General features: G+C 37.1%; 1 protein-coding gene across 3 annotated transcripts in view; it reads left to right on the top strand.

The window, feature by feature from the left end:
- Positions 1-20,536, top strand: part of LOC136039045 (uncharacterized) — a 143,859-nt gene continuing 123,323 nt past the window's right edge. For all 3 annotated transcript variants that reach the window (XM_065722551.1, XM_065722541.1, XM_065722544.1), the window contains exon 1: positions 1-6,072. The gene's annotated coding sequence lies outside the window, so the exon portion shown is untranslated. The remainder of the gene's footprint in view (positions 6,073-20,536) is intronic.

The following is a 20,536-nucleotide window of genomic DNA, read 5'->3' as shown; positions in this document are numbered from 1 at the left end:
TTATGATAAAATGCAATTTTGATAGACAAAACTACTTGCAAAGTAATCGAAACTGGCCCTAAAGGTAAATCCACAATGCTATTAAGAAAGAAAGTGGAAACTTTAAAGGATGATAGACTAATAACGCTCCAAACATACCACAAGTTTACCCAAAAGGTTTTCCCACTCCTAGATTTGTGGTCTCTACAAATCAATAAAAAAAAATATTCCTTTGGGTATTATCGTAGCATGCTGTAGTTTCCTAGCTATAAAACTGGACATTTTTTTTTTGGCCACCATACTTCAACCAGTTCATAGGACAAAAAAATCACGCAAAATAACAGCTGAATACATCTTGTTGAATAGTTAAAAAATCGAAGTATAAACGGTAACACTATCTTAGCGAGTTTTCAATTTACAATTGTGCAATTTATATAAACTTCCAGCGGTGTCGAAACATGTGAACATGCTTAAAAAGAAAACAAGAAAATTAAATTCTTCAACTCAAGACGTATTAAACTCTAAAAATTGACACTATCATGATTCTTGTTCGACTTGGCCACACATTACCCTAATATATTGGGTTTAAAGGGACATGTTTTCCTTCAAATTATGGATCTATTAAGTTTATTATCTTCCTATTTCGAAAGTTTCTAATTATATTTTATAAATAATTCTGCTTTGGCTTGTTTCCCTCTAAAACATTCTTTCTGGGCCCACTTTAATGATGACATTCTTCTCTGAATGAATTCTCGGCGCATTTGAATAGTTTCGATTCCAATCTATAACTTACGTTTGAGGTTTAAGATTCAGGGATGCTTCCTTTCTTGGTTTTCCTAACCCTAAAGAAGGTTTCCAATCTCGAGTTTTCAATGTATAGGAAGCCTACTTACAACGATCTTTATTCGCATTTCTCGACCTACCAGCGCATTTCTCCGATAAAAGGCGTGGTTATCTCTTTAATTGACAGAATTTGAAAGATTATCCGGACCTTCATGTAGCCTCGAAGCTAAATTAAATTTTTTTTTTTGCTGTAATGTTTATCATTTTGAGATTATTGGACAGACTGTAGAAAAAGGTAAAAAAAAGAGAAAAAAATAACCATATCCTCCTCTTCCTGGTCAATTTCATTGAGTAAAACAATTACTTTACGACATTACTACATTTTCCTAGACTAAAAAATCACGGGAGTATAATATTTCTGCCCCCTACAAAAATGAAATCAAGATTGAAGATTTTTCTATTTTCGGAAAGATGGGGCTAATTTTATCCTTGGTATTGGCTTAGGGTCCTCTACTCCAATGGAAAATGTTACATTGACATAACTAGTCAGAACTTGGGAGAAAGGCTTCAAGAACACAAATTTTCAATAAATAAATTTCTTAAGGCAGAAGTAAAAATAACGTTTTTGATTCTGCGTTAGTGCTCTACACTTTTAAATACTCAGATCAGTTAGTCCTTGTTGATGAGGCACCAGAGTAAGTGGTTCACCACAATCTTTAAAGGAAAAAAATACATACACAAAGACCTAGTTTTAAAAAGAGATACTTAGGAAATTTTTATCCCCAGATAATATAGCATGAAGAGATTTAATTGACATTCCTTCTCTTAGAAAAAAGATCAGCTTGTCTTAATACTAGTCAACTCAGTTGACAGGCTGCATTAGTAGTCAGGGAAAGAATTCGCACTTAGTCCAGTGTTTGGATGGTCCTTCACTTGTAGCTTGATTTTTAGTCTTTTATTCATTCTGTTAAGGCTACCCCAAAAGCTTAGCTCTTCCTTTTGTTTTGACTAGGACGGCTTAGAGGAAGTTTACCCAAACATCAGCTTCATCCTTTGTTTTATAAGTGGCAGAAAATTACCCTTATTTGGTTTTATCTTTTTCTAATTATTTTCCGTTATTCTTCGTTTTTTTTTGTCGTATGTGAGCCAAACATGGTAGCTCTGAACTTTTCTTTACGGAAAAACCAAAAACCAACTAGGCTTTTGATGCTGTCACTTGAGGTGTTTGCTTTTGTCATGCTCTTTCTGCTATTATTTCTAAAATTCTTCTAGTTACTTGTTGTTTTTCGGTTTTCACCTTCTGGCTTTTTCTTTTGGAATCTTTAGTATTTTTCCTTTTTTTTGTCGTTTGTGCGCCTTGTTATTTATCCGGAAAAAATTTGTAAGGATTTTTAACAGCAATTCTCTTAAAATAATTAGCAAATAGAATAATTTACTGTTAAAGACTAATTATTAGTAGAAAAATAATTTAAAAAGTGCGGCATGAAGTGATAAAATTAATATGTTGAAGTAATATGTTTTATATTTTAGCCTTATAATTAAAGCTTATCTGTCTGTTGTAACTGCTATAACTGACAAATGTGCAAAATGTTGCTTCACAATGTGTAACTGATGTTAATTATCGTGGTCTATATGCTTGTTTAAACTAGGTTCTGAGCGACGTCTCCCATACATTTTTTTTCTCTGCCTAATCATAAGGAATGGACCGTAAGTTGGAAGGGCTCATTCAAAGCTGTTCCTAGGTGGTGGTGCCCGGGGAAAAGATCAATTAGCGCGCCCCCTCCCGACTCAAATATAATAAAAAAGAGCCACATCATAGTGAAAAATTTGACCAAAGTGGGCATCCTTCCAGCCGTGCCCCCCCCCCCTGAGTGGCTCTGGGCTCATTCGATCACCAGTTCTGAGACCTTATGTCCTTTTAATGGACGAAGTCGAATGGAAGAAATCCATGTGATTCGTGTAGTTTTGGCCGTTCCCATGCCCCTAAAGGCATCGAATTAAGGTTAATAGGGCTGTTTTCCAAAAAGTAGACGTCTTGGGACATATTGATGCGCGTACCTTGATACAAAGTTTCTAAATTATACAGAAAACCTGTTTCGAAAAAGAGGGTTCACAGACGCATCCTAATAGAAATTTGGAAATCAAAACCATATAAGTATTTTAGTTTATTTGTTCTTAGGGCCCAAAATAAGGGCCAATTCCCCTCCCACTGCCCAACTTCTTACATATAGACATACTGGACATCTTTTTACTCCTAATTATTCATGCTTCATTTAGATAATGTTCCTAAATGATCCCGTATTAATCATTAAAATGAATAGGCAATTGCCGTGGACACACAAACGTGGTAGTGCCGAACGTGGCACAAGCATCCTATCTTAGTAAACAGATTCTATATCACCTAATTTCATGTGTCCTACCCCTGCGAAATGAGTTTCTGAAACTCCTAATAAGTCCAGTTCGAATCGTATGAATTCGTCAGTCAAAAGGTCGATACGATAGTGATTTCTTAACGTCATAACGTTCCAAGTTTCAACTTTCATGTTCTTTAAGTTATTGAAATTATTTTGACCTCAAGAAAAGCAATGATCCCGGATATCAGTGCAGGACGGGGATCATACATCTTTTCAAGTCTACACCGAGGCGCTTAAGCTGGTACCGGACAGCAAAAAGTTCCTGGGACCTCTAGCATAATTGGAGGCTTTGTGCAATCCTGGGCCCATCTTGGTCACAACATGGTTTTCAGCACGTGGCGATGCTCTTCTATCAACAAGAGTCGAAATCCTGCACAGACAGTCCCAAGACTATTACTTCTGACTCATTATATATTCATGCCTGTAAATATTATGCTACTACGGGGAGTCAACCCACAGTAGACAAATTAGCTAGGAAGAGGTTTTTCAGACTGAAAATGCCCGTCAAAACATATGAAGCCCAGAAGAATTCCGTGTGAAATGTGAATGCTGTTTCCTTTACTAAACTATAATTTCCTCGAGGGGCGCCACTCCTCAAGTGGGAATAGAGTGGACCTCAAGGTTCCCAGTCTTGAAGCTACCCCGAAGGGGTCGAGGCAACCCTTTGCAGAGGCCGTTGTCCATAGATCTGAATCTTACGCCCTGGTACAGTTGTCCTCCTATAGAGGATTCTCCCACGATGGTGTTCTGCGTCACTATGCAATTTAACCCATTACTGGGAGAAGATTTGTAACTCAAGGGACGTATGTACATGTCAGTGGGCCCTGTTGAGTGTACATTTGAGGAGCCTTCTTCGTTGCTCACCTGAATTTATGGCCCGGGTGAGGGTACCCCAGTTTCTATTATGGACCCCCAGGGACAAGGTCCCCCTTTGGTCCATGCCTCCTATGGAGATACCTTACATACCTGTAGGGTATTCCCCTTTGGCCACCTGGGGACACGCTGAGTGGTCCGGGAGAGGTCCCTAAAGAGCAGCAGACTCATAAAGCATTTTTAAAATCCTCATTATAATCTTAATCTTAGAATTTGTGGAGATTCAGAATTTCTTCATGGAAAATTTGACATTAATTCTAGGGAAATACATTCCAAGGAAACTAAAAAATCCAAAAACTGGCAAATTATTCTAGTATCTAATAAAGCAACACACAACATGGTTTTCAGCAGTTTTTGCTCGAATGTGTTTGTTTACTTCACGCAAAAAAAAAAAAAAAAAAAAAAAAAAAAAAAAAAAAAAAAAAAAAAAAAAAAAAAAAAAAAAAAAATAGTACCTTGTCCCTTGTCGACATACTAAAAGTTGTTCAGTAAAAGGGCCAATAGCCCTGGGGCCATTGGTACACAATTTATTCTTTTTTTTGCTTGAAGGCAATGGGCCTTTGTGGTCTGAGCTTTGACTTTTTGAGTCCGTCCGTAACAGCAACTAGTAATAATAGTTTCGCCTTTAGGGGCCCATGGCCTCAATGTGTTTTGGAAAGGGAGGCCTTTAAACTCTCATTATCAGAACAACTACTAGAAGGAAACCTTGAATTCTGACCAAAATGTGGTGGGAAATAAGAGTTAGTGCCTAATTGTTATATCAGGTGTTTTTACGTACTATCCATCCCATACACGAGGCAAATGGTTCCTGCACTATTTTTACCCGGATTTTTGTTAGAAAGGGCTTTCAGGTCTCAACAAAACTTGAAAGAAAGTAAGAATGGGCTGATGGGAGTATGTTTGGGTCTCAACATTGATGGCAGATGATTGATGGCTAGTGGTACAAGGAAATCTTAGGTCTAAGGTAAAGAATCTGCTATGAAATCTACGAAAGATTGGAAGTTCGCCAGTCTAATTATTTTGTATACTGTTGGAATTTTTCCAAAAATCCAGATCAACTCCCACAGTTGTGGTCATGTATGTCCCTGATTGATCGGACCTCTGTGACGAAAGGGTTCTGTCAGCCATACCATTAACACAGGCCTAGTAGATTTCAACTAATTCTTGCAAGAAATAACAGGTAAGGCTTTCATTGCGCTTTTAGAGGGTTTGACACTGATCCGATGAACATTGTCGCTCTACAGCTTTAACCTATAGGTCAAACATTTTGCTATAACTACCAGTTGTAGTTGCTGCTAAATCCTGTAACCTTGGCATCGGAGGTATGACTATTAGTTTTATCAGTAGCAAGGTGCACTCAATTAATCTTTCTAGATAAATGGCAAAAAACAGAACTCAAGCATATTCTATTTTATTCTACCATTTAATGTATCATAGAAAAAAACGGAGGATGTTAAATAGAATGTAATATGAATTTGTAATAGTCACTGCAAAGTCGATAATACTACATCAACGCATCACAAAACGTATTTGGCGAAAAACTCCAGTCCAGATTACAGTTCCATAGCTTAATATTACGACAAAGGAAGTCTCTAATCTTCCTTTTATCTATATAATTTATTATCATTTCAGTAACAAGGAACATGTAACTTTTGGTATTCTCTTTATCTAATTTTTTCAGTTTTCATGCTACGTAGGTTGCGTGTAATTCTCGTATCCTGAATACGAATTGAAACTTGAAATAAGTTTTATATCTGCTTCTGCATTGTCTTATCGACAGAAGCATATACAGTTTTTATTACGGGTCAAATGAAGCTTTGTTTCTATTTAAATTTTTAAGATTGCTTTTCAGTTTTCTAAGTTTGATTTTGACATCCGTATCTGCTTTTCGATTTTTAAGATCGAGTTTGGTACTCGTGTTCACTTCAATAAAAGTGGCCGAATGGATGTTCTGGTTGTGGCTAGATAATCATCATCGTTGCTACTTGTCTGTCTAGTGCTTTAAAAGTACTTGCCAATAAACGTAAGTTGTTTCAAGTTATATTGGATTTCTAGATTTGGAATTTTGTTGTTGTATATCTTACGATCTAGAAACCTATTTGAACTTTACTGTGTCAGTATCCAGCAAGGTATCCAATACTATTAGCTATTTAACGACATTTCTTGCTGTTTTACCATAGAAAATTGTAGTGTGGCTGCAAGGCTCATGCAGCTAGAGTCTTTACGCCTATAAAACTTCGTGGTTTTATATAACTAACCAGGCTATGGATGTAACCCAGAATATTTTTCGAGCAGAACCAATAACAAACACACACACACACACAAAAACAAACAAAGGGGCAGGGAGAGAAAGTCATTAGTAAATGCTTCAATAAAATGGAAAAATGGGGTTATAACGCAATGCCGCTCATTGTGAACCATTGGATTGGTAAGAATTGTAAAATCAAAACCTTGTTTTTTTCGATGGTTACCTGGTAAATCCAACATTATTACCAGTAATTGCAGGTTTTGGATAGTTCAAATAATAAACAAGACTACAAAACTAGAATTACTCACTACAGGCATTAAAATTACTGCCAAAGTTGTAACTTCTTTAGGAAAACAAATGAAAAGACGCATAAAAAATGTTTTGTCCTTTTACTTCCTCAGAGAGGCAATTACTTTTCATTCTTATGTTCAGCATTCCTTCCCCCCAGAAAAACGACTTAAACCATTAAAATAGTTTAGTTACAAAACCTGTGTTGCAGCTGTTCTGAAGCCAAATTGATCTAATCTGCATTCTCTTCATTTTATGATTGGACTCACTGGCGGATCCAAGGGGCCGGGGAGGGGAGGTCTGCCTCCCCCGCCCTCTCCAAGATTTTTCTGGTGCCCTTTCTCTGTTTTTTGTCACTCTTTTTTTTAGAATAAATTTGTCAATTATTCCCCCCCCCCAAATATTTTACTCTAGATCCGCCCCTGTTTGGACTCGGCAAGTTACTTTTTTTTTTACAAGACAAATTGACCAGTCCCCAGTAAAATATACTTAACATTCTTAATTCTTAAAAAATATTAAAGAAAAAAAAGCACAAACTTGAACTGTATTTGACTATAATGTGTTCTATTATAAGTCCCAAATCAGTGCAAAAAAGTAATAAATCAGTGGAAAAAAGTCCCGAATCTGTACAAAAAAGAGCCCATTTCAAGCAGCAGAATTTTTAACGAACCAATCCTGGATTTCATAAGTCAATAACTTCAATAAGTACTAAGAGAACTTAATTGTTTTGGCACTGAGTCAGCCACTGAGTCTTTTGGTCACTCGTTCTTTTGCACTGACTCAGGAATTAGCTTGTTTTTGCAATGAGTCTAAATTAAATTCACACCTTAGCTCTTACTTAACTTAACTCTTACTTACTTAACTTAACTCACAAAACTTAGCTCTTTTACATTGATCCATTTCAATTGTTGGAAATATCTTGTTGTGGTACTAAGTTGGAAGATGTAATGGTCTTTGTCAAACAGTTCGTGGTAACGAACTGTAATAAGGAGCGACCCAGCTCAATAGTAACCAATAGTAACCGAAATTTTGATACCAATAGTTACACCGGAAGAATCGCATTGTAATGCTGATTTTAAATATATAAGTTTCATCAAGTTTGGTCTTGCCCATCAAAAGTTACGAGCCGGAGAAAATTTGCCCTGTTTTAGAAAATAGAGGGAAACACCCCCTAAAAGTCATAGAATCTTAACGAAAATCACACCATCAGATTCAGCGTATCAGTGAACCCTACTGTACAAGTTCCAAGCTCCTATCTACAAAAATGTGGAATTTTGTATTTTTTGCCAGAAGACAAATCACGGATGCGTGTTTTTTTGTGTTTTTTTTTTGTTTTTTGTGTTTTTGTTTATTTGTTTGTTCGTTTTTTTTTATTTTTTTTATTTTTCTCAGGGGTGATCGTATCGACCTAGTGGTCCTAGAATTTTGCGAGAGGGCTTATTCGAACAGACATGAAAAGTTCTAGTGCCCTTTTTAAGTGACCAAAAAAATTGGAGGGCACCTAGGCCTCCTCCCACGCTAATTTTTTCCCAAAGTCGTCGGATCAAAAAAACAGCCATTTTATTCAGCATAGTCGAAAAACCTTATAACTTTGTCTTTGGGGACGACTTACTCCCCCACAGGCCCCGTGGGAGGGGCTGCAAGTTACAAACTTTGACCAGTGTTTGCATATAGTATTGGTGATTGGGAAGCGTAAAGACAATTTGAGGGAATGTTTTGGTTAGGAGGAGGAGGAGTTGAGAAGGGGGGTTACGTGGGAGAAACTTTAGATGGAGGGATTTGCCATAGGGGAAGAAGATTTCCATGAAGGGGGCGCAGCATTTTCTAATATTATTTATAAAACAATGAAAAACTAAATATTAAAAAGTTTTTTTTTAACTGAAAGTAAGGAGTAGCATTAAAACTTAAAACGAACAGAAAATATTATGCATATACGGGGTTCACCTCCTCCTAATACCTCACTCTTTACGCTAAAGTACTTTTATTAATTTCAACTATTTATTCTACGGCCTTTGTGATTCAGGGGACAAAATTTAAGCTTTAGTGTAAAGAGCGAGGTATTGACGAGTGGGCGAACATACGTAATAAAACATACGAATATAGAAGTTTGTTACGTAAGCTAATTCGTAAGTTACGTATACCTTTTACTAATGAAAACGTTCGTAAGAAAACTAAAAGTTCTAGTTGCCTTTTTAAGTACCCTAAAAATTGGAGGGCAACTGGGCCTCATGCTCCCTCCTTTTTTCTCATAATCGTTCGATCAAAACCATGGGAAAGCCATTTAGCCAAATAAATAAATATAATTTCGCTTTAATTATTCATCTGCGGAGAGCCGAAATCAAAACATAAATTAACTAAAAAACGTTCAGAAATTAAATAAAAAAAAAAACAAGTTTTTTTTAACTGAAAGTAAGGAGCGACATTAAAACTTAAAACGAACAGAAATACCCGTATATGAAAAGGGCTGCTTCCTCATAAACGTCTCGCTCTTTACGCTAAAGGTTTTTACTGTTTCAAAAAGTAGAGCCGAGAGAAAGAGTCAAACTTTAGCGTAAAGAGCGGGACGTTGATGAGGAAGCAGCACAGGGTAATTTATGTTCGTTTTAAGTTTTAATGTCGCTCCTTACTTTCAGTTAAAAAAAACTTATTTTTTTTTATTTAATTTTCTTTCATAGATTGAAATGGCCCATTCCAAATGGAATCAGCCGTCGATGGCTGTTGTTGTGTTTAGAGAGTCCTTCCTGGGAGATTCTTCATAATCTATTTTTTTCTTTTTCTTTCGTTTTCTTACCTGTGGCTTATTGTGATTGTGGCTTATTTGATTTCCCTCTCCTGCTAGCAGGACGAAATCATGGGTTTTACTACTACTACTATCACTACTAATACTGCTTACAACTCACCGCAGCACCAAGCCGCCTGATGCCAACACAGCTACGCATGCTCCTCCTCCATTTCAACCTGTTCAAAGCCTCCCTCTTAACACCCTTCCAGGTAGTTCCCATTTTCTTTAAGTCTTTCTTTATGACATATTCCCACTCCAGACGAGGACGACCTGCTTTGCGTTTAGCCCTAGACGGTTGGCCAAAAAGTGCAATCTTCGGGAATCTCTCATCCTTCATCCGCAGAACGTGCCCTAGCCACCTCAACCTTTCTTTCATTATAGCCCCAGAAAGCGGGATTAAACCACATTTTTCTTACAGTCTACTGTATGAAATGCGGTCAGTCAGCCGGGTATCCAGAACAGTCCAAAGGCAATTTCTCTGGAAAACATCTTTTCGGAGCCCCATGCTTCAGAGCCATATTTGACCACTGTCATCACTGTACCTTCCAGCATTCTAATCTTGGTTTGCAGACTTATCTTCCTATTCTTCCAAACTTTGTTTTAACTGGGAAAAAACACCTTGAGCCTTAGCTATTCTGCTTTTAGCATTTTCACTGCTCCCACCGTCTTTACTAATAATGCTACCAAGGCAAGTGAAGCTGCCCAGCTGATCAATCTTTTCGTTACCCAACGTTACTTTTCATCTTCACTTATACCTAGCCTTAGTGACTTTCGTATAAAGGGGAATGGAACACAACCCTGCTTAACTCCTGATTTAATACAAAACCAGCTGCTAACCTCATTTCCTACCTTAATCGTAGAAGTATTATTCTCGTACATAGCACTAATCACTTTACTAAATCTCTTCTATCAGCAGAATCGAACGCTTGCTCTATAAAACTGAGGACCAAATTCTATAAAATAGAATAATTCTATAAAACTGAGGACCAAAGGTGTTTGATAACTAAGGCACTTCTCAATTACTAACCTAAGAGTGAAAATTTGGTCGATACATCCTCTATCTTTTCTAAGATCGTACTCTTCTTCTCTTAAATTTTGTCTTTATCATCTCTCAGTCTAACAGGTATCATATTAGAAAGTGCTTTGCTATCTACAGAGACTAGACAAATGCCTTGATAATGACGACACTCATCCTTATCATCTTTCTTATACAGTGGTATAATTAAGGTTTCCAGAAAATCGTTAGGTACTTCCCCTTTTTGAAAAATCATATTCATAGTCCTCAGTAACTTATTTCTTACCTCAGAGCCATCATATTTAAGAAAGTCATTTACCACACTATGAGCACCTTGAGCCTTATTATCTTTTAATCCTTTTAGTACTGTCGCTAATTCATCCTCACAAAACGAATTTTCCTTCACATCCAAAGTATCACAAACTTTTTCATGTTTCTCTATTTCTTTTCCTGCAGCTGTATCTCTGTTTAGTACATTCTCAAAATGTTCTGCCCATCTCTCTTTAACTCTTTTCTTATCACTAATTGTGGCCCCCTTCCTATCTTTAACTGGGATAAATCCGGACTGACTCCTCCCTCTCAATTTATTAACATGCCAGTAAAATATTTTACTATTATGCCGTCTAGCTGCATCTTCCAGATTCTCGGCAATTTTATTTATGACCTCTACTTCACGCCTCCATAGTTCATATTTTAATGCTTTTTCTACTTTCTCTACATTCTTTTTGTTTTAATATGATCTATCACTCAGATTTCTACTCTGTAATAAACATAAAGCTTCTTTAATAATATTCCTAGCTGTAGTCGTAACTTTCTTCCCTAAGACATCATCAGCAACTTCACAAATTAGTTTTCTAAAATTATTCCAACCATCTTTCACATGGTCAAATTTTAATCTCTCAAGTTTAGTGTTCAACTCTTCCTGGAAAGTTTCTCTGAAATTTTCATCCTGGAGTCTACCAGCATCATAACCTCCGGGAGGTAGTTAACCTTCCGGAATTTCAGCTTCAAGTTAACCCTAGACACTACTACATGGTGAACTTTACTTGCAACATCAATAAAAGAACTCTTATATATCCTAGCATCTTGTATTGATCCTGCCAGTCTTTACCATAACATAATCAATAAGGTTTGCTGTCGTACCATCACACGAATACCATGCCAACTTATGGGCCATTTTATGACCAAACACCGCATTGGTTATAACTAGATTGTTATATCTACAAAATTATAAAAGTCTATAGCCATTACTGTTTTCCTTTCCTGCGCCAAATTTACCTCGGCTAGGATACTATCCATCCTTATTTCTACCGACATGGGCGTTAAAATTTCTTAGTAAAAACACCATATTTCTACCTGGGACCCTGTCTATTTGCTCCTGTAACTGTAAGTAAAATTCATCTGAGTCACTAGTATCTCCATCAATCGATTCAACAGGGGTATATACTCCAACTACTGATACCCTGAACTTTTTAGTCACAAAATGAGCAATTGTTATTCTGTTATTAATACCTTCCCAGCCTGAACAAGACTTAGCAGCTTCCTTATTCACCATGAGCCCTACTCCCTGTCTATGTACCTCATCCTTCCTGCCTGAGAAAACAAATTCTGTATCACCTAATTTCATGCTTCCTACCCCTTGGATATGAGTTTCTGAAACTCCTTATAAGTTCAGTTCGAGTCGTCTAAATTTGTCAGTCAAAATATCGACACAATAGTTATCTTTCTTTTAACGTTGTAACAATTTTAATTCCCAGTTTTTATGTTCTTTAAATCAATGAAATTATTTTGACCTCAGGAAAAGCAATGATCCCGGATAACCTTGCAGGACGGGGATCAACATATCTTCTCAAGTCTACGACGAAGCGCTTAAGCCGGCTTAGAACCAGAAAGCAAGAAGCCCTGGTACCTCCAGTAATAATGGAGGCTTAGTGCAATCCTGGGCCAATTTTGGTCACAACATAGTTTGTCAGCACATGGCAATGATCTTCTATCAACAAGAGTTGAAATTCTGCAAATACAGTCCCAAGCCTATTACCCCTGACTCATTTTACATTCATGCCTACATTTATTATGCTACTATGGGGAGGCAACCTATACTAGATAAATTAGCTAGGAAGAGGTTTTTCAGCCCGAAAACACCCTTCAAAACAGGCGAAGCCCATAAGAATCGATCGCTAATCAGAATCGTTAGATCAAGACTGCATTTTTTACTTCGTTTTTCTGTTTTTTTCTACTCTATTTGAACAGGGGGACTGGGTTGGCTTCCCCCATGAAATATTCCTCTCACTCGTAAATTGGGCGTAAAAACTAAGATAAAGATAATATTTCTCTTAAAAACTAAAAAAATTCTCTAGCTCCTAAATTGGTCTTAAAAATGTAAAATGAAAAACCCTTAAGCATCCCTACCTCAGAAAAAATCCTTTGGTGGCCTCCTCCCCTTCAACTGAAGAAACATATTTTGTTCGGTCCTGATCGAATATTCTGATAAAACAAACCTAAGTCTGTGATTTTTAGTTATCCTAAAATTATCCTGTAACTCAAGTAACTCTTCTCCTAATCTGAGAGATTTAGAACATGTGACCCATGCAAGTAGTTCAATTATATAGCTTTTTAGATTCTCAATTAACGGACAATTAACTGTTAAATAATTGACAATTCTATGATATGTTTATTTTAACTGTTTATTATTAATTAAGATGTTTGCAATTTTACTCTGTGTCCAGTGTCTTTATTAATAGGTGAAAGTGATTGGAGGGCAACCAGCCCTCCCCCTCCCGTCCATCATTTCCCAAATACATCCAATCAAAAAGGGATAAACATTTTGCTCAGTGTAGTTGAAAAGTCGGGAAATTATGTCTTTGAGGATGACAGCACCCCGAAAGCCCACCGGGTAAGGGTTGTAAGTTATGCACCAGGGACGTATAAGGTTCTTATGGATAGAATGGTCGTATAAATTTCGGAGAGATATAATTGGATTGGAAATCAGAAGTTCTAGAGCCTTTTTTAAGGGTCAAAGTGACTGTCGGGTTGCTAAACCTCCCCCCCCCCAAGTCGTATTTTGCACAAATTCATACGGCAGAAATTTTAAGATAGCTGTCTCTTCAAAAAATAGTCCAAAGATCACACAAAAAGGCAGCCCCCCAGACCCTGGGGCAAAATCCCCCAGAGTCTGGGGGCTAGGGTTGTAAGATATTATCGGGGGCATACAAAGTTTTTTTTTGCAAGGGGTGGTTGCGTGAGCTTTAGAGGAGGCTCATTTGATTGGAAATGTATAGTTTTAATTCCCTTTTCAGAGTAAAAGTGATGGAAGGCAACTACCCCTCTCCTTCCTTGACATCCTCTTTTCCCCAAACGTATTAGATGGAAATTGTGAGATAGCCATTTTGTTCACAATAGTCCAAAGAACATATAACAATATCTTCAGGGTGGACACAACCCCCAAGAGCCCAAGGATAAGGATCGTAAGTTATTCCCCAGGTCAAATATCCTTATGGAACAGGTGCCCGTATAAATGTTGGATCGGATGGGGCTCATTTGATTGGAAATCGGAAGTCCTAGTGCCCTTTTAAGAGTCAAAGGCGAATAGGTATATATTTAGAAAGGTATGCTTGTTTGAGCTTTTCTTTCCAAAACGACAAAGTTCATTCAAATGAGCCATTCAAACAGTGTTCAAATAAATCAAAACACGTTATGTGTATACGTATCGTCAAAAGAAAGTAACTTAGGAATGACTGAGCATGCTAATTTGGAACTTTCAGGAAATGATAAGGGAGGTGATCATCAAGGCAATATTTGCAAGTTACCACTACTACTAAAACTACCCCACTGCTGCTGCTACCACTACTCCTACCACACTACGCCATTTGAAAAATCGAGGGGAAATTAGAACTAAATCAAAAGACGCAAAGTGTATGTATATTGTCAAAAGGGGCGTATCTCAAGAATTGATTCGGGTATTGTACTAGGAACTTTCAGAGAATGCTTAAAGGTGAAGACCATCTTACCAAAAGGCAATATGTTTACGCTACTGCTAATACTAATACTGTGCCCCAAGGGTATAACCCTTGCTCTGAGGCTAGTAGGGGGGGGGGGTTAATCGTCAAAGAAATAAGTTCAGGTCCTTTTGGCTACGCTGAACAAAAAGGCTATCTCAAACTTTTGATTGGATATATTTGGGGAAATGATGGTTGTGGGGAGGCTTGTTGCCCTTCGATCACTTTTGAATTTAAAAAAAGACACTACCCCTTTCAATTGCCAATCGAATGGGCCCCTTGTGAAGTTTCTACGACAAATCTTTGTATACGAAGTGCACTAGTCTAAAAAATAATAATAATTAAAAAAAAAATTGTGGCCATTTCGCTCTTTACTCGGGCAGCGCTATTGCGCTGCCTATGAGATGACCAGCCACCTATTGATTAAATCAGTTCACATATAGCATTCATTCAGTGAACATCTTAAACCGAATTTACTCTCACAAAGTTTTGATAAAACAAGAATGCATTCGAGGTAAATACTCCTACTTTGCGTCGGATCGTTCATTTAATGTTCAGCAAGGTTAATTTGCTGTCCAAATTTTTTTGGATAGATTCAGATGCCAATATTATGCAAAGTGAGTAATTAAAGGAGTTTTATGTGGTAGTATATTTCTACAGTCTATTTTTTCTTGGAGTTCAATTACTTTTTTGTATAATGGGAGGAAAGAGGAAGAAGGAAAAATCTGACGAGTTTTTTCTCACATCCAGTCCTATGGAAGGAATCTCATTGACATCACTGGCTGATAGTTTGAGTCTAGTTTTACAGACTGTTAAAGAAAATTCAACTACGTTAAATGAGCTGAATGTTAATTTTAAAGGATTAGATCAAAAGATTTCTAAGATCAAAGAATCTGTATTGGAATCGAAATTGGAGATGGAAGGTATTAAGCCTAAAGTGATTAGCCTTGAGGTACAAACCAACGATTTGAAGAACCACATTTCTGTGCTGGTTGATGAAAATTCTTTACTGAAATCGCAGTTATCTAGCTTAAGGCATACAATGATGAAGCTGGAAAGTAAAGAAACTGATAAAAATATTCTAGTATGGAACGTTACAGCGATTGATACTGTAAACGCTAAGGCGATTTTCGATAGTATAATTTCGTCATGCCTTGGAATTCATGAGGTACCCAAATACACGATAGCTGATGCTAAGCCTGAAAAAAAGCTGATAAAGGTTATCATGGAGAATATGGAGATGAAAGTTGCAGTTCTAAAACAGGCTCGAAATCTTCGTGGAAAAACTATCATGGGCAATCAGAATGTTTTTCTATCCGATGATTCTCCCCGTCTGTTCGAGAAGTTCGAAAAAAACTTTTAGCTATCCGAACGAGTATTCGGGAAAAAACAGGTTTTGAAACTTGGATTGCGATATCCATACCACCATCTCTATGTGTTCGTCGCCTTAAGGAAGGGCCAGTGGAAATGTTTTTGTTTGATGAAATCCCACCAGATATTGGTAGCCTGATTCAAACGCAACGACAGCGAAGGCAAGGAAATGGCCGGGGCAATTCTATGGACTGGATTACATGACTGAATATTTTTTTTCTTTTTTTGTTTAGTTAGTTTGTAGAAGCCCGGACACGTTTTGTGTTTTGATAAGAAAAAAGTATTGCTTGAATTATTTGTTGAGTTAGCTTGGTCCAATGCAATAAAAATAGTAATAGTGACTTATATAATGGTATCTTCTGTTACAACAAATATTGTTTCTTTTTTATTGTATTACTATTTGTTTTTTTTTTTGCACCAACAGTATATAATTAGAACAAACCCATTTACTTTGAGTTTTAGTGCTTTTAATTTTCAATGGGAGAGGCATGGGGGAGGAATTCTTAATTTTTCCTTGTTTCTTTTTTCTTCTCTTTCCCTGTTTTTTCTTATTTATTCTTACCTTGATTTTATTGTCATTATTTATCCATACCTTGATTATATTATTTTTTACTCTTCTTTCCTTATATTTTCTTCTTATACCTGTCGTCTGGTGGGCTTGGTCGTGGGGCAGAACTGCCATCCACCATGAGTAGTGGCCAGGCTGGTATCAACTCTTTGGGGGATCGTTTACTTGATTTACAATATAATCCTTTAGACATTGAAAATATTATTAATAATTCAATTGGATATAAAAATCAGATGAATAATGATTCTAATTCGGCTTTTAAAAGTAACTATGTTTCGCAATTAAATGGTTCTACCTCCTCTAAACGAGATGATATTTTCTCTGTGTTTCATCTGAACATTCAGGGACTCTAATCGTCTTTTGATGAGCTGAAACGGATCGTTAGTGATGGAACTCCTGATGTTATAGGATTATGTGAAACTTTCCTGGATTCAAGAAAGGATATCCTTCTAGATATTCCAGGATAAAGGATGGAGAGGCTAAATAGGAAACAGATGGAGAGAGGTTGCCTAATGCTTTATATTGCTGATCGTCTTGCATATAATGTCCGAAATGATTTGAGTATAAATGAGGAAGGAATCTTTGAATCCCTATTTATTGAGATTAAATCAATGCGTAAGTATTTAGTTGTGGGTTTGGTTTATAGGTCCCCAAAGGATCTATTCCTTCGTTTTTGAAAATTCTGGAAGAAGTTTTGGACTCAGTCCAAAAACATCCCTATGAACTAATCTGTATGGGTGATTTTAACCTCAACGTGTTGGATCAAAATTCTACTTCAACCATTGATTTTTGTCAATGATGTCTCTTCGGGAACCTTCACTTTGTATACCAACCCGAGTTAAAGAAACACAAGCGTCTCTTATCGATAATATTTTTTCGTCACTAGATGTTTTAGATGATTTGGTGCTGGTTAGTGATATTTCTGATCATTTTCCCGATTATTTCCCGATATAAGAATGCTGATCAAGCGCAACGTATAGTATCACCATCTAATCTCCCATTTTTCCGTTATGATGATACTGAGCTAAGTCTACTCAATTCTCGTCTGGCTGATGTACCATGGGGTAGTTTGGTTTCTGATTCAGACTTTAACCACTCTTTTGATTCCTTTTATGATTTAGTTAAAGAAGAAATCCTGGAAATTTGCAATCGGGGTCCAGCGCCCCGTACTATGAAAAGGATAGCACCACTGAATCCATGAATGACTCCAGGTCTCCATAAAACCTGGAAAAGGAAAATTATTTGTGGAAGCTTTAAAAGGCTTCACCATCTTTAGCTCATCACGAACGATTCAAGGGCTATAGGAATATATTTAATTCTCTGTGTCGGAAGGCAAAGTCTCAGTATTATCATAGGAAATTTTCTGAATGTGGGAAGGATGTAAGGAAGAAATTGTATTTAATTAATTAAGTTCTTAGACCTACTCTCCCTCTGCCTTCAGCTCCATCAATGCTGAAAATCGATGGTAAAACTATCCAAGGAGATGTAGATGTTCAGCTAGAGCTTTCCTCTTATTTTGCTAATATAGGAAAGGTAACTGCTTCCTCTGCAAGCTCTGCAACTTCTCGTTGCGATTTCAGAGCCTTTTTTGAACCCTCATGTTTGAAGTCGATTGTCTTGAATTCTGAATTTGAGGTAGCTCGTATCGTGAATGCTCTTAAAGGATCATCCTCTTCAGGACCAGACAAAATTCTTACAAGGGTTATCCGTGCCATTCTGTCTGCTATTCTGTCACCATTGACTAAGCTCGTCAATCTGTCTTTCGAGAAAGGTGTTTTTCCTGAATCTCTCAAGCGAGCTAAGGTCATAGTACTCTATAGATGGTTCTTGGAGTGATCCTGCTAATTATAGGCCAATTCCTCTCCTATCTGTTTTCAGCAAAATTTTTGAGAAGGCTATGCTATCCAGGCTTCCTAGTTTTCTGGATGCAAAGGATTTTTTGAATGATTTCCAGTTTGGACTCCGAGCGAGTCACTCTACGGAGCAAACTTGTGCAGTTTTATCGAATTTCATTCATTCGGCAATAGACTCTGGTCATATCCCGGCAACTTTATTTTGGATGTTTTTTTGGATGTTTATTTTTGGATGGATGAAAGCTTTTGATTCCTTGACTCATTGGATTCTTCTTTGGAAACTATCACATATTGATATAAAATCAAACGTTTATTCTTGGTTTGATTCATATCTTTCTGGTAGGCTTATTTCAATTGATCTGCTTTTCCGGAGCCCTTCTGAAGTATATTATGGCGTCCCGCAGGGATCTGTTCTTGGTCCCATTTTATTTTTGATTTATGTTAATGATCTGATTTCGGCTGTAAAAAACACAAGGCCTCTGGCATGTTGCAAGCTATGTCAGCCTGATGCTCAGTCGTGTTCCAATACTTCTTCTAGTGAAGATTTTCTTGTTGCTTTTGTTGATGATACCACTCTTGAGACCCTTGGGAAGACGGAATGTGATATCAAGTCTAACCTTGTGGCGTTATTTGAGAGAGTTATGTCATGGTTTAATGCCAATTACTTGGTCTTGAATGTTGGTAAATCACATTTTCTTATTTTTTCTCGAATTGGTGTAGCTTTCCCTCAGCTTACCCACCTTCAGGTGTCACAAGGTTCCTTGTGTAGACCAGAGAATCGGGTGGTCCAGTTTCTTTGTATCCTGCTTGATGAGAACCTTTCATTCAGAAACCATAAGATCTCACGGAGTTTGGGTATCATTCGAAAACTTAGTTACACATTTCCTGGATCTATTCTGAAACTTCTTATTTTCTGTCTTGTCCAGTCATATGTTTCTTATTGCCCCGTTGTATGGATGTCTACTTTTCCGTCTACGCTGCGGTCGCTTTCCGTCAAGTATAATAATGCACGGTGTCTGGTTACGGACACCAACCGTTCTTCAACACCACAGCTCTTAAGTCTACGGTCTATTTACATTATTTCTTGTGCTTCTTTTGTCTTTGATCAACTTCACGGCAATCTTCGAAAACATCTTCGGAAAACTCCTATGTTTATTTCTGATTCAGCTCCATATAGCCTTCGTTCTTCAAATAATATCCACATTCCGCCTACCCCTACTATTCGATCAGATTTCAATCCCCACATTGCTTGTCAATAGGTCTGGAATTCACTACCTTCTTTAGTGTAGAAATGCCACTCGTTTCGGACTTTTAAAATGATTCTTAAGGATCATTTAATAAAGAATCAAATAGATTATTTTTTTTCCTCTGAGGAGTTGATGGTCCCTGTGTTTTGTTAGTGGTGTGTGGTTTTCCTCTCTGCACTTTGCTCCCAGACATCAGGTATGTTTCTATGTTTTTTTTTCTCCTTCTAGTTGTTGCTTATATTGTATCCCCCATAAATATATTGCCTGTAAACTGCTATATGTGATTGCCTATACTGAATTTATTGCTTGTATAATAATTTTTTTTTCTTATCCCCCTTGTCTCCCTGGCCATGGAGCCTTTCGAGGGGAATTATGTGTATTGTAATTCGATTTTGAGTTGTATTTTGTATTGTCTTCTATTTAATTTTAGTAAACTTCTCTCTCTCTCTCTCCCTCTCTCTCTCTCCCTCTCTCTCTCTCTCTCTCTCTCTCTCTCTCTCTCTCTCTCTCTAATTTTTCCTACAAATGTCATCTGATTTAAGAAGAATTTCCCATTTAACCAAAAATAGGCTCTACTTTGGAAGGCTATTCAAATAATCCACTATATTCTCCCTTGAACTTGGGGAAAGTAAAAATCCCATATAAGTCTTATAGGTATAATCCAGACTTGTCAAATCGTTTCAAATTGATAACAATGTCTTTTATTCTGGTGGGCTACTCAAGCAATGTATGAAATCTCCAACCTGGAAGATCAGCGGAAATTCTCTACATTATCTTCCTTTAAATTCTTCAAAAATATTCACAAGATTCAGAATAGTGTCCGATTCCCAACAAAATCCTTAAATCACAATAACAGTTTTGGAAACTCGAGACAAGGGTAATTAATAATCACAGGATCTAACAATCAGCTGCTATCTAATAGCATCTATTGCCTGAGAATTTTGGGGGAAAGGGTACACCTACGCTCTTACCTATCTGAAAACACCCGTATCAGTAATTAACATCTTTTGTACTTACAAAGAATAAACAATGAAACCCCGGAGAAAGCGACCACTTACTCTTAAAGTGGCTTTGATTTAACAGCCCTGCCCGATCACAAACTTCACTTACTTATCTTATT

The sequence above is a fragment of the Artemia franciscana genome, chromosome 2, assembly GCF_032884065.1.
Source record: "Artemia franciscana chromosome 2, ASM3288406v1, whole genome shotgun sequence".
NCBI classification, from domain to species: Eukaryota; Metazoa; Arthropoda; class Branchiopoda; order Anostraca; family Artemiidae; genus Artemia; species Artemia franciscana.
This window is presented reverse-complemented; position numbering and strand designations above follow the sequence as displayed.